General features: G+C 34.8%; 1 protein-coding gene across 1 annotated transcript in view; it reads left to right on the top strand.

Annotated features, from left to right (window-relative positions):
* Positions 1-11518: 11518 nt before the first annotated feature.
* The window catches only part of LOC149921861 (cuticlin-1-like), a 49912-nt gene continuing 45960 nt past the window's right edge, over positions 11519-15470 (top strand). Inside the window, exon 1 of the mRNA XM_090163514.1 lies at positions 11519-11749. The gene's annotated coding sequence lies outside the window, so the exon portion shown is untranslated. The remainder of the gene's footprint in view (positions 11750-15470) is intronic.

The following is a 15470-nucleotide window of genomic DNA, read 5'->3' as shown; positions in this document are numbered from 1 at the left end:
GCTTTGTTTTGGTCTAATTTCTGTTTGAACTTTGTTTATAGCTAACTACTTTGTTTTGGTCTAATTTCTGTTTGAACTTTGTTTATAGCTAACTACTTTGTTTACCTTTTTCGGATAATTAATAAACTTAGTTTACGTAGGGTAAAAACGCAAAAAACAAACATTTTTAAATGATTGGAAAGCACCCATTTTGCCCCACTCTATAATAATAATAATAATAATCAGAAGAGTGTACCACGGCCCAAAAATACTGTAACAATAATTTTATCTGTAAAAATATCAACCGTAGTTTCCAGTGTAGCTCAGAACCACCTAGACATTATTGATTAGTCAGAGTTCCACGGCGCAACATTAGGTGAAAGTGTAGCCCTATTATAGCTAAAATTTTCTGAAAACACTATGTTGTTACATTCCGCGTGTTAGGGCCACCCCAGAAACTGACATAAAAACTCAAAATGGTGCATGACGGATTTTAGTCAAACGGAGACTTTCAACACTGTTTCAATATAAAAAATGCAATCCTAGCTTTTCACATTCATAAAAATGAAATAAAAGACCACGGGCCTTTTCTGTAAAACTGAAGAAACCGTTAAAACGGGGTTGATCAAATAAAGGCGGGCTAGAAAATCATTCAAACTCAACGAATCTTTCAAACGAAGGTTAAAGTATCGCAGAGTCGCGAAAGATGAAAAGACGTGAATAGACTGGACTCAAGAAAATGCATTCGAAAACGCCAAAAGCTAAAACTATAAACGGCGAAATTCCATAACGAAATTAGGCTTAGTATAAATTCATCCCGCCAAAACGGTTATTTAGAAATTAGATTATTAAATTAAAGGCGTAGGCGCGTAGATGAGGACACTTTATGATATGTATAATATCTTTGAAGTATTTAGAGCGAGGGTTCTTGGCTTAATCGAAAGATTTAATTAAAGTGGGGTCCGCTTCAGCCTCCAAATTAACTCTTCCGTTTAATGTGTTTTCGCTAGGACTTGGCGCTTTGTCCTCCGCTAGGACTCGCACCGCTTTGTTTTCGGAATTGGAAAGTTTCATTTAGATGCCCGATCTAGACGATGAATTTCTCTCTCTGTCTCATTCTCTAGCGTTGATCTTATCTATTTTTTAATCCGGGCCAAATTTTAATATAATTCCTTGATGATTGTACGTTATAATGCCCCTTTCTGTCCCATTGTATGGCCAGTTTATTCAATTATAGAAACGGAATTGATCTGGCGGAAATATCGATTTATTTCATTTTATTGGTCGTAGACTTTAATGAAAGTGGATTTAGTTCAATCTAACCATATTGTCCGTACTTAGAACGTGTGGTATGGTACCAACGATATCTTAGAACACAACAAGAAACCGCGAGAAGTTAAACAACACGAATCAGGGTTGATTGATTTAAATAATTAAATATGATTGAAACCTTTTTTGTAAAAAGAAATCGTTAATTTAAACCGATTAATTTATGAAAACTAAAATGGCAATTCAAAGCAAATAAATTACGAATATGGATTAAAATTAATTAAAATTTTACTGATAGGCGAAAACAATGACGGGTAAAGAATGCGTATGTTTTAAAATCAATGAAATAAAAATAGTTTAAATGAAATTATTTTGTAATTAAAACCACGACCATGACGTAGAAAGGCAATTATAGCCTAAATCAAGGTGTATCTACCAATATTAAAACCTAATAAAATCATTATCAAATAATGGAAACCAACATTGCGTAGAAATACAAATTCTTACCTGATAAAAAAATTGGCTATCAACGGTATCGCGATTACAAAAAAAAAAGATGAAAGTACAAATATATTTTGTATCACCGAACAAAACGGAAACAAACACAATCAATTTCAATTTTTTGTGTTCGTTCATTCGATATATTGAAAACAAAAAAACTTTTTCCTGTGGGATATCGACCTTACTGTGGTCGCTTCGTAAAACTCGACGTCGTGGGTTCGGCTTTACCGGGCTTTAATGCTGTTACGAGGTTGTTCACGGGTCAGCCTATAAAATATAACTTATCTAGATTGCTTTTTTTATTTTTTCCGTTTTTTTATCTCTCGCTTCGGATAATGATATATCAAAAGTGAACGCGTTTTCATCAAGAGTTATTCATGTGAAAATGTTTTGTTGTATTTTTTTTTTACAGGAACGTTTCACTTTCAACCTTGAGCGCGAGAATTTTAATCATTTCATCACGTTGTAATCCCCAGCTAATTATGCTTTAATTCGTGATGTTTTCATCTGCTTTTTTAAAGTCTGTTGTATTACATCTATTTAACCAGAAAAAGTCATATAGCTTTTCAAAATGGCATAAACGGAGCATATGAAAACAGGATTATTTAACTTTTGGAGGTTAGATTACGGAAGCTTCCAGAAGGTGCCCATAAGTCCGACTTCCTTCCCCAACTTTCCCCCTTTTATCGGTATAACACGAGAGCGCTAACAATTTAAAATAAATATTTACCGAAAATTATTGTTTATTTTTTAAGTTATGAAAGTAAATACATGTTATTCAAAGATTTTTATGATAAAGGGACCCCATCATTGTTTACTTTTTCTCATGAGTTTCTATTTATTATCTCTATTATAATAGAGAGTGCTATTGACAAATCAACATAAAATTCCCCTCCTTCACTCAGGAGGGGAAAAGTCTGACACAAGATGTTTATATAACTGGTATAGCGTCGTAATCCAACCTCCTAAAAGTTAAATAAACCTGGTGGTACCAAACACTTAAATAGTGATAAACTTTATCTTTCACACGGTAATTATTTTGAGAAAATAAACCATGGGATATAGTTTATTGAAATTGTTTTAAAAAATAATAAATATTACACTAAATATTTATTTATGTTAATAGCGATTTTTTTCGTATTTAAATTTTGGTTAATCCGGAAACATAAATATAGAAAAATATTTTGTAAATAAGCCTTGGTGCGAAACGATACAAAACAAGATTAAGTTTTTCTTACTTTCTTAGGTGTTAAATAACTATAACGACCGAATAAATTTTGTGTTCGGTTGTAAAATTAGTTTCGATATAACGACGAACTGAATTTGGTATTCGCTTGTAAAATTAGTGGATGCGAGTGATTATTACGAAATGCGCAAACCCTCAAAATAGGCACTCTATGATAAAATAATTTGTAATTATGATGACATTACAATTTAAAGTTAAATAATTTACCTCAACTGAAGATAATCCCTCTGGAACTTTAATTAGAATTCGAAATTCTCAACCGAGTATTTGTCTTTATTTACCCAACACGTCTGTGAATGTAATTTTAGCTAATTATAATAAATTTATAATTCTTAGACAAAGTCTGGATGTTTGTACGTTTCAAACTTCTCGAGATTGTTAACTATAATTAATTCACGAAGACGACAGAAGCTTAATAAATTATACATATTTAATTCCGTCAAAACATTTAAAACAACTGGGAAATATCTGAGGTCGTATTTTCGTCCAAAGTTGTTGTTTATTACAGGTATTTGAAAATACCTTGAAAAAAGTGAATGTTACACCGGTATCTTGATGAAACGGCATCATTCGATAGATGCTCTTTTGTTAAGCATTGAAACTTTCCCAATAAAATTGAACCAGGAAGCTAGCCTAACTTGGGTTTTTCTCACACAGAAAACTTTTCAAATGTGGGCGGTCTGACGTTCTCTCGAAGTTTCAATCGAAAGATTTACCATACGTTAAATTCCAATGGAAATTATCTAGAATTTAAGAATTATAAATAAGAATGTTTTCGAAATTTGGGATAACATAAACTACCACAGCACGATTTTGACAGCGTGTTACATATTATTAATATTATTTCCAAAAAGAAAATATTAATCATAACAATTTTTATCATCTAAATCTTATAACAGCAAGGAATTTAAACCGTTCAATATGACGAATTTGAGGTGTAGTAAGTTCATTTTGCAAGCCCATTATATCTTCGTTACAAGGTCAAGGTTGGACATAAGGCACTAGTCACGGCATTTTACTTCTAAAATAAATGCTCTGACTACTAAAATTAATCGAAAGAAAAATAGTGCGTAAAAATTCATCATAAAAATATCATATCGATAAAAATGGTAAAAAAAAGTGGCATATCATAAAACAATTTGAAATATTAGTTAGTTAGCAATTCTATATGCGTGGTGAAAGTTTTTGAAATAAAATATTTCGTTAAATTTGCATATATTTTTTTATAAATAAGTCTAAGCCTAAGTCTTACTAAGTTTCGATCAGCTAAGTTGATAATAATAATAATTAGTAAATAATTAGTAAACATTTTGGCCAAACTTCGGAAAAATTGCTAATAGGCTGAATTTTCGCAGGCACCTTAATTTAGCTATAATTTATAAAATGTTGAAAGTCCATCATTTGGTTGTCAGCACAATTTGTTATGGCGCGAAATAGGCGCACAAAAATGGGTTTTGACTACTATCTCCGTTTGTATTGTGTTTACGGCCATAAACTCAATTACGAAAATAAGGGCCTCGCTATTTCCTGCAAAAACGGTTGTAGGTAATATTTCGGTGCGAGCCATAGTTTTTGCGGAATCGCAGTTTGAACGTTGTACCCGAAACGGGTTTATAATAATTAGCGTTGAAATGTTTTCAAGAGTAATTTAAAAAAAATGAAAACATGTTCATAAAATTTTAGAGTAAATATATTTTGTTTTCGAAACGTAGCTTCCAAAAAAATTCATTAGCAAAAATATTATAGTTTTGCAAACTCCAGATAATTTATGCTTAGTTATACATATTTTTATTTTGTTCATATAATTTTGTATATTTCTATGCTTTAGCACTTAAGTTCCTTTAATTTCTTTAGGTATTGAATTTAAATTTAGCCAATGAGTAATATCAGGAATCCATAGTTCTACTTGGAATGCTTATCCTGCCGTATCGCGTATGGTAAGATCACTCTGACGGCTTTGACCCCGCCTACGATAAAAAAGTCCTCTTTGCGCGCGCTCCCCTCTCACGTTGTTGTTTGTTAAGTTAACATAGTGACGTCAAAAAACCCGTCAGCCACATCGTGACGAAAATCCGCCGCGATAACCATTCCAAGTAGAAGTATGGATTCCTGGATAATATAATAAGTTATAATAATAATTAAAAAGTTTCTCAAACCTACGAGGCCTGAAGGTACATACCTCTCTGCTAAAACAGGTATTAATACATTTTTGATATCACCTATACGGAGCATTCTTGTGACGCCTTTACACTTAATAGACTTATTTAAAATTAAATTTAAGGAAACACTGGTTATACGTGATATGAAAAACAACCACAAAGGAAAAAATTGGACCCTGCAAAGGCTTAAAAGAAAAAGGCGCTCACCCTTAAAGTTTAACTTGTCAATCTTAATTGTATCTCGGGAAAGAACCGAGAAAAAAACAACTTCGTGTAGCGATAAGTGTGAAAAAAGTAGTTTTCTTATCGGCTTTTGTTAAAACGTATAATTGAACTTGTAGTCAGCTTTCTTTTACCACTATCTTAAAAAGTTAAAATCCTTTCACCCCGGAAACTCCTACAACCTTTAGAAAGTACAGCGTTAACCCCGCTCACGCGTTATAACTAAACTGTCAGCTGAACAACGTTCTACGTAAAGGATTAGGTTTTTATCTGGCATCGCATTATGTCAGCATCTTCCGGCGAGAATTTTCTTGGGTGCGATGAATAGGCCTGACTAATTAGCTGAGCCGCCGAAATGAAAATAACTTTTGGAAGAACTGTAGTTTTTAGGGCGGTGTTGGAGCATTTGGACTTATGGTTATTTCCTTTCATATATCACCAACAAAGCAGTCTGAATTATTTCCGTCTTCAGATTTACCACGTTTTAGTCTTTTTACACGTTCTATTATTTAACTTTCGCGAAAGAGACTTAATTTTTTCGGACACGCTTTGCTTAATTAACTTTCGTTTTCACTCAGTTTGAAGATTCTACAAATATTCCTTTACTTGTACTGAAATGGTTGTGTTCGGATCTATTACACGTGGGTTTTATTTTAACATAGTGTTGTAAGTCGGAAACTTTCCGCGGAAAATTTTCCGAAAAAATAAAAAAAGTTTTCATTCCATGATTAGTCTAATACATTGTTTGCAAATTTAAATAAAGCGGCATTTTCGCCTCATTTTTTCGAACCTAAAAGTAAAACTAAACCTCTAGACAAGTTAAAACTGATTAATAATGTAACACTATTTATGTTTGGTAGTATGTTTACTGATATTAGACATTTTATATCGATAAAAAGTTAAAAACATTAAATTCAAATATTTTTTAATTATGGAGTCAATTTATTTTAGATATTCGAGGGCCAAGTCTTCATGCGACCGCTATTTTCTCCGCTTGGTCCCGTTAGATGGTGGGTTGAAAATATACTGCTATAAAATAGATCCACAATACTTATAAGATATGTTTACATTAGTATAGTCTACACACGTATTTCTGCGTCATGTAATCTTCTACTACTAAAACTTTCTTTTCTAGTGTTTCTCCTTAGTACACACCAAAAATACATTTGGTCCTGCTCTATCTCGGGGCAGAAGTATAGAACTTCCTAGATTGGGTTTGGTTGAATGGAATTTCGGTCGAATGGGACTACAAAATATTTAATTAAAAATCGCTCATTTGGGCTACTTTCGGTTGAATGGGACGAACCCAAAATCGCCGTCGGCCGAATGGGACCGAAGCTTGATATTGATTCTAAGTATAATTTTGAATTTAGTTTGTGTTCTTTCAGTTTTAATATTAAATATAGGAAAACCTACTTTGTAGCATTAGTCTATATTATCGTTTTCATAAGTATGACACTTCATATTCTTCATATGAATATATACTTTCTTTTTTGTACGTCCGCTAGGGGGACAATTTCACGTCATTTCGTGAATAGTTTTCAGTAAAATGTTTCGCAAAGATTCACCTAAGAAGCAAATTTATAAACTTGTAGGCTTAGTCCATTTATTGTATTGTTATAGATCAAATTAATGCTTTGCGAGGGGCTAACCACTTCCCGTAATCGGTGTACACCCTAACTGTAATGATTACGTAATCTTCTGTAATCTTTTGTACTCATTCGTAATCCCGTAATCATTTGTAATCTTTGTACTCATCTGTAATCATCCGTAATCATTATGAAATCACGCGTACTCATCTGTAATCACGTGTAATCATTTGTAATAGCGCGTAATCATCTGTAATCACGCGTATTCATTGGAATTCTCCCGTACTCAATTACTCATCTGTAATTATTTTAAAGTTTTTGTTGCCTGTGTACGCATCGTAATCATTCTGTACTCATCGTAATCGTTCTGTACTCATCGTAATTATTCTGTACTCATCGTAATCATCTGTACTCATTAATGATTACGTAATCGGTGCACAGGCAAATTCTTACTGGTTAGCCCCTCGATGCGTTGTTACTTATATATTATAGTTATTCATTTGTTTAAATCAGACGTGCATTAACTCGTAGGTCTTGTAAGCTTCAGCCCAGGAGTTACGGTTACTAAATATTTAGTTCTTAAGTTTTTAATGGTTCTATTTTAATTTGATTATTAATCAAATGGCTAGATTAGTTTTAATATATCTATAGATTAATCAAATAATTTATTTTATTCTAGTTTCCCCAAGTTACATTTCTCATTTTTCGAGCATATTTCTGAATTCTGTTCATAATATTGGCAGTTCAATTTATGTTCCCTTATCTTCATACAAACAACCATTAATATCTATTTACTTTTACTATGCTATTTATTATCCGTCAACATTGTGGTAAACTCGAAGACATAAGAAAACAAATAAACCAGTAGCCGTTGAAAAATTCGCAAAGTGTTTTTTCACTTAGCACAAGTACGAGAACATGGTGAAAACGCGTTCGTGTTCTCAGAACACATTCCTCTCTAGTCGTCCGGGAGTTATTGAGTTAGGGTCACTAAAACCATAAAATGAACAATGGAGCTTATTTTTATCCCCCTTCTTGCTCGTAATTTTGCACCCTTGAAAAACTAGATCGGAGTTTTTCGCTACCTGAAAGAAAGCGATTGCGCTTTTTGTTTTATTAGAACTTGAAAAGCTATTGACGAAAACATAGCTGCACGGGATCGCCTCAAATTTGAGACCTCACGAGAAGTTTGAGACAGAGTACTTGAAATATCTGTGAAGAATCATGCAACTGAGACGCGGAGTCTCCCTGGTGTTTTATTAAATATTGAGCCTAAAAATATGTAAAGTAATATTGAGACCGAAGATCCGAGCTGAGTCCGCTAAACATGTGTTAAACAATATTGATCCTGAGCGGAGGCTAATAAACATATGTAAGCCTGAGCCGAGTACACTAAAAATATGTAAAACGATATGGAGTGCGAGCTGAGTCTACTAAACGTGTAAAATAATATTGAGCCTCAGCTGAGTCTTGTACACACATGTGACGTGATTTTGTCGTAGCTTAGAACGAGCTTGTGAACGCGCTGTAAAATGTTAAAATCCCTAGCTATGGATAAGCTCTATGTGAGCCGAAAATGTAAAAGAACAAAACCAATTCGAGTGTCGTCCAAAGAAACACTCAAAAATCTTTTACCTAAAAGTATGAGGTAAGCCTGAGTCCAACTAGGGACAAATAGCTCTTAATAAAAAAAATGAGCAAAATAGGTTATACTTAGCTCAAAATTTATTTTTATGGTTCATAAAGATCCATCCATCCGTTTTCGAGATACAGTATTGGAGATTACGAATTTTTAACTCGACCCCTATTATGTCTGGAAAGGTTTGAAGTAGTGACATGAGCTTGTGGCAATTCTTGGTATAGTTTTCGGGTGAAACCTAATATCCCTTTGAAAAACAAAACATGAATTAAAATGTAATATTTGCGAAATATATTTTGGGGTAAACTCTTCTTAAGATAAACAAATTTCAGTGAAATTCTGTTTGGACAATAAAGTTTCGATAAAGTGCTCCTGGGATACATAAGTTTCGAGGAAATACTCCTGGTATAAATAAGTTTCGAGGAAATACTCCTGGGATAAATAAGTTTCGAGGAAATACTCCTGGGATAAATAAATTTCAGTGAAATTCTGTTTGGACAAATAAGTTTCGATAAAGTGCTCCTGGGATACATAAGTTTCGAGGAAATACTCCTGGTATAAATAAGTTTCGAGGAAATACTCCTGGGATAAATAAGTTTCGAGGAAATACTCCTGGGATAAATAAATTTCAGTGAAATTCTGTTTGGACAAATAAGTTTCGATAAAGTGCTCCTGGGATACATAAGTTTCGAGGAAATACTTCTGGTATAAATAAGTTTCGAGGAAATACTCCTGGGATAAATAAGTTTCGAGGAAATACTCCTGGTATAAATAAGTTTCGAGGAAATACTCCTGGGATAAATAAGTTTCGATGAAATACTCCTGGGATAAATAAATTTCAGTGAAATTCTGTTGGGGCAAATAAGTTTCGATGACATGCTCTTGGAAAAAATAATTTTGGGATAAACAATTTTGGTGAATGCTTTTGGGATGAATAGTTTAAAGTCAAATTATCTTGGGATAAATACAATTCGGTGAAATTATCTTGGAATAAATACACTTCGATGAAATTATCTTGGAATAAATAGGTTTCGGTGAAATTATCTTGGAATAAATACACTTCGATGAAATTATCTTGGAATAAATAGGTTTCGGTGAAATTATCTTGGAATAAATACACTTCACTGAAATTATCTTGGAATAAATAGGTTTCGGTGAAATTATCTTGAAATAAATAGGTTTCGGTGAAATTATCTTGGAATAAATACACTTCGATGAAATTATCTTGGAATAAATAGGTTTCGGTGAAATTATCTTGGAATAAATACACTTCGATGAAATTATCTTGGAATAAATAGGTTTCGGTGAAATTATGTTTGGACAAATAAGTGTCGATGAAATGCTCTTGGAATAATAGTTTCTGTGAAACGCTCTTGGAATAAAAGAGTTTCTGTGAAACGCTCTTGGAATAAAAGAGTTTCTGTGAAACACTCTTCGAATAAAAGAGTTTCTGTGAAACGCTCTTGGAATAATAGAGTTTCTGTGAAACACTCTTGGAATAAAAGAGTTTCTGTGAAACGCTCTTGGAATAAAAGAGTGTCTGTGAAACGCTCTTGGAATAAAAGAGTTTCTGTGAAACGCTCTTGGAATAAAAGAGTGTCTGTGAAACGCTCTTGGAATAAAAGAGTTTCTGTGAAACGCTCTTGGAATAATAGAGTTTCTGTGAAACGCTCTTGGAATAAAAGACATTCTGTGAAATGCTCTTTGGATAATAGAGTTTCTGTGAAACGCTCTTGGAATAATAGAGTTTCTGTGAAACGGTCTTGGAATAAAAGAGTTTCTGCGAAATACTCTTGGAATAAAATAGTTTCTGTGAAATACTCTTGGAATGAAAGAGTTTCTGTGAAACGCTCTTGGAATAATGGAGTTTCTGTGGAACGCTCTTGGAATAAAAGAGTTTCTGTGAAACGCTCTTGGAATAAAAGAGTTTTTGTGAAACGCTTTTAAAATAATAGAGTTTCTGTGAAACGCTCTTGGAATAAAAGAGATTCTGTGAAATGTTCTTTGGATAAACAATTTTAAGTAAAGTGTTCGTGAAAGAAACGTTTTGGGTGAAATGGGATGGGAGTGATATATGATAATGGTTTACTAGGCATTACATCGAGAACCTGAGATTATTTGAAATAAATGAGGAACCACCTAAAAGGTTTTATGGCCAATCTCAATCTCTCTATTCGAGTCCAGTAATCTTGTAACATTCTTAACCCGATAACACCGGAAAACCGGGTTCCTTGGAATGCTAGACATCGGTTGAAGTTAAACTTCTAGCAAACGCTAAACTGTGACAATAACTAACCACGGTACCGTAATTTAAAAAATAAAATTAATGGTTAAGATTCTTTTAGGACCATCAAGTCGGGTAATCACAAGTATCATCAACCACCATCCGCTTTACCATTGGTTGCTGGACGATGCCAATGCGGCAATGCCCACACTATTACCGCAAATGGTATCATCAACAGATCAAACATTACTTACACTTTCAAGAATCATTGGCGTCTTCATGTCCGATACTTCATAGTTTACCATTTTTTCATTTCTAAAAAAAGCGAAGTCAATTTCACTTTTAAAATTTCCCATCTTCAAACTGTATATATATTTTTTTATTACCTCGCCTATTCTATTACAAATTCTCCTAGCGCCGTAGACCGGGGGGAAAGGAAACTTTAAACAGGTACCAGATTCAAGACGCCATCACCGGGAAGTTGAATCTCAGCTAGGACTACGTAGTTTTCACCCATTCCTCGACGCGAAACCAGTTTGTCCGTTGACTAACGATACGGGTGATTTTTTGGAGAACCTCTCAAGTAGAACCAGCGTGCCGGCAGGTGTACTACGTCGAGAATGGTCACGTGATAACGTGGGTTGTATAAAACGGGTCCGACCCCTACGTGAGGTCACAGTTTCAGAACGAGTTTTCGGGGAAGTTAGTTGTGGATTCGGGTGGCTTGTGAGCAGAAGTTAGGGCCGGTGTTGCGCTTGCTGTCGAAGTTTTAGCCAGTTTCCGACGACGGACGTCGATTGAAAACGCGTTAATTTCCGCTAACTCGTGTCTCGCTAGAACTTTCGGCATTTTGACGTATTTGGACTCGTAATAGCGGCCAATTCGCTCGGTTTGGGGACGAAATTGTAGCCAAATTTAACGGTAAGTTACATTCATATGGTTCTTATTAACAAGGCTTAGCGTTAAGTTTTGGATTTTGTAATCGTTTGAGTTTTCGCTGGTGGAATGTTTGCCAAGTCTTAACGTTTTATTGATAGGATTTGATATTAACGGTTGTCTGAGATGCGTAGGACTATAATTTTATATTTAAAATGGATTGGGTCTAAATTTAAATTAGAACTCCGGTTGCGTGCCACCTTTTTGTTTCTGGGAGACCGGCAGGCTTTGAAGTTATTCTCAATTTTCCCGTACGGGAACATTGTAGGGAGAGACCTAGATTTCTTACTTTGTACTTTGTTTCAATTGAGGTTGGGCATTACAAGTGGGACAAAACCCCGTTCACATAATATAAAGAGGCGTTTACGATTTTTGTCTCGGTATTTTTTTCTTGCCACACTGTCTAGTTTCGAGTCGTTCAAATTATTTCGCGTTCATATAATTTGCGTAGGACTAAATCCATCTTATGACGATACCGTTTATTTGAATTATTTATTCATAACAGGGTTGTACTGTTTGCCCTACAACTTCATGATTTAGACAAGTATATTTAAAATTGCGGTATTATAGCCAAGGCTTAGTGTTAATAGTTTAAAATTATGTCTAAAAATAATTTTAATAATTATAAGTATATAATGTAATGTTAATTGTATAATCAGTTACCTAATAATTTAAGTACCTCGATTACGAGGTGTGATCAGATAAATTAACGAATTTACAGTAATATAAGGTGCCCCTTCGATTATCGAGTGTTTCCCGTAACACGCGTTTGTATTGTAAGTATTGCTGGAACGTTTGGGGTCACGAGTATGACGTTGGTTGATTCATTACTGTTGCTAGAAATCGTAATACCATTTTTAATCTTGAACCGTTCCAGAACTTAAACAAGATTTGCTATAATAGAAATCGCTATATAATAAGAAAAAACTTCAATTATTTGGTTTGGAGAAAATGTTAACATTTTCAAAGTTCTAATAGCACGGTTGTGTTGCCCCTTTGAAGGTAAAGGTTTATCGGACCATATTGGAGTAAAATGTTATAACGTAATCTTTAATCAATCAAAACATCAGGTTCCAATTACGTAGGAGGGTATGTCCCGCAAGCTAACAGAAACAGCTCCCTACACTTACTATTACCGGTAACCTAAAAATGAAATATCCATAGCATAACGTCTTGAAATATTTCCTATCTGCCCACAAATTCTTAAGAAATCTGGCTATCCCACGTCAAAGGATTACGTAGTAATTTTATATATTTTTTCTTGCGAGGTGGTTAGTTTGTGGGTGTTTCATGTACGACGAACTCGGATGAAATGTCTTCAACCTTTTCAACTGCGCGTTTTTACGAAATTTGTTGTGCTGTTGCTTTAATTTAGTTAAACCCCCCGGGTAGAATGCCTTAAATGTTTGTTTACACTGTTTCAACACATGCGTTTTCGATTTCACCCAGAAGCGCTTTCCAAATTTAACTGTGCGCATCCTTGATTAAATATCAATTTGTAACCAGGAAACGCGACTCCAACGTTCTTCCCTCCTGCAGACGTAGTACCGGCTATCTTCGTTCTTTTCCCCGTCGTCACGTGAATAGCTGCATTCAAATTATCTCCTAATTTGCGTTTCTCGGTATTTTCGTCAAAACGAACCCGTATATGTTAGTAACCAGGTTTATATTATTATTAACTATATTTTGCCTACATTTCCTTGTGTTATCTAAGCTACAGTTAATTATAAAATTATCTTAAAAATTGTAATAACACTTAATGCGTAAACAGAAATTCACGGTTCGTGGGTTCGGTGTCACTCTTCCATTTAATCTCTTTAAACCAACACCCCATGTGACGTTGTTAATGACGTAAAAACACCGGATATAATGGGTACGTCAAGTCGGCAAGAATTCTTTCAATAACTAATTATTTTTAAGTAAGAATATTGCAAGAAAAACCAATTCTTTTTACAAAAGTTTCCGCGTATATCTGTTAATATCTGTGTAACGATTTTTAAATACAACCTACGCAAATTTATTTTCCCAACACAAAAAATAGCCCGCGTTCGTAACCTCACAGAAGATAGTGAATGTCCGCTCATGCGATTCGGGGATTTCGGGCCTCTAGCCAACCTCGGACTCGACCGAAGGATGCCATTTTTTGTCGGTGAAAAAAGGGGCATATACCGGTATTTATATCAAAGCATGTTCTACCTACGGTTCCAACGAGGCGAGAGCACCCCGAGGTAGCCCCTATGTGGCGTCCGTCTGATCCGTCATCTCGAGAAAAGTAGGGGGAAAAGTACTATAATGGGGGAAGTTACAAATTGCCTTTCCCGATCTACTCTCACTATATACGCAGCGATTTTCACTAGACTCCAGCATCTCGCTTTCATTCTACGACACGTCCGTCTTTGGCGCTAGTGTCGCTTGTTACGGATGGGACTTCTTTATTGTCGCCCCTTACACCCTACGGGGGGTATTAAGTAAGACTCGGTCCTTGGCTGAGATGAATTGGAGGGGCCCCTCGCTTTCTTATATAGGGTTAAAAATCTGGTCTGATGTGATTCAGTGACGAAGATGCTCCAACTTCTCGCCGGGGGGTTAATTAGCTAGGAAGTGAGTTAGATTCGCTCCCAGCTGTTTTTCGCCGTGCCATTCTGGAGGCGTTTTTATAAGGGGGAAGGGGGCACGTTGTGGCTGCAGTTTGTCGCTTCTTTAAAATAGATTCGCTTCCGTTTTGTAATCACGGATTAAAACCCAAAAAGGAAGGTATGTTAAGAAGCCTGTAGGATATTTGTTATGATTATATACTATACACTGAGAGTTAGTAAATTCGTTTTATCATATCAGATATTCGAATACTGGGTTTGAATGTTTTTCTTTTAGAAATGTCTTGAACTCTTCGTTTTAAGAAAATACGTGTTAGCTCGTTAAAACTTCCATTCCAATAGCCCTATGCTACTCCCCGCCTTTAAAAACGCCTTATGCTACTCCCCGCCTTTAAAAAATGCCTTATGGTATTCCACGACTTTCAGAAACGCCTTATATTACTCATCGTATTTAATAAAGCTTTATTCCACAACGCCTTTTAAAAAAGCTTTAAGCTATTCCACACCTTTTATAAACGCCTTATGCTACTCCCCGGCGTTTGAAAAAGGGATAATACTACGTAATCCTTTTATAAATGCCTTATGAAATTTCATTGAAAAAGGTCTTGTAATACTCCCATCTATTGTAAATACCTTATGCTATTCCACGCCTTTCTAACGCCCTATGCAATTTCATGATTTTTAAAAATGCCTTGTATTACTCCTCGCCTTTTGAAAAAGGTCTTGTAATACTCCCATCTATTGTAAATACCTTATGCTATTCCACGCCTTTCTAACGTCCTATGCAATTTCATGATTTTTAAAAATGCCTTGTATTACTCCTCGCCTTTTGAAAAAGGGCTTGTAATACTCCCATCTATTGTAAATACTTATGCTATTCCATGCCTTTCTAAACGCCTTATGGCATTTCTCCGCATTTTCAAAAATTCCGCATTGCTACTCCTCGCATCTTTAAAACGCCTTATGCTACTGCCGGCATTTTCAAAACGCCTTATGCTACTCTACGTGGTTTAAAAACATCTCTAAGCCATTGCCCGCCTTTTTAAATACGCCTCAAGTTAATCCATGTCTTTTTTAAATACGCCTCAAGTTAATCCATGTCTTTTTTAAAT

The sequence above is a fragment of the Leiobunum rupestre genome, chromosome 11 (genome assembly GCF_980474605.1).
Source record: "Leiobunum rupestre chromosome 11, qqLeiRupe1.1.hap1, whole genome shotgun sequence".
Classification (NCBI taxonomy): domain Eukaryota; kingdom Metazoa; phylum Arthropoda; class Arachnida; order Opiliones; family Sclerosomatidae; genus Leiobunum; species Leiobunum rupestre.
The sequence above is the reverse complement of the archived record's forward strand: the minus strand, read 5'-3'. Positions and strand labels throughout refer to the sequence as shown.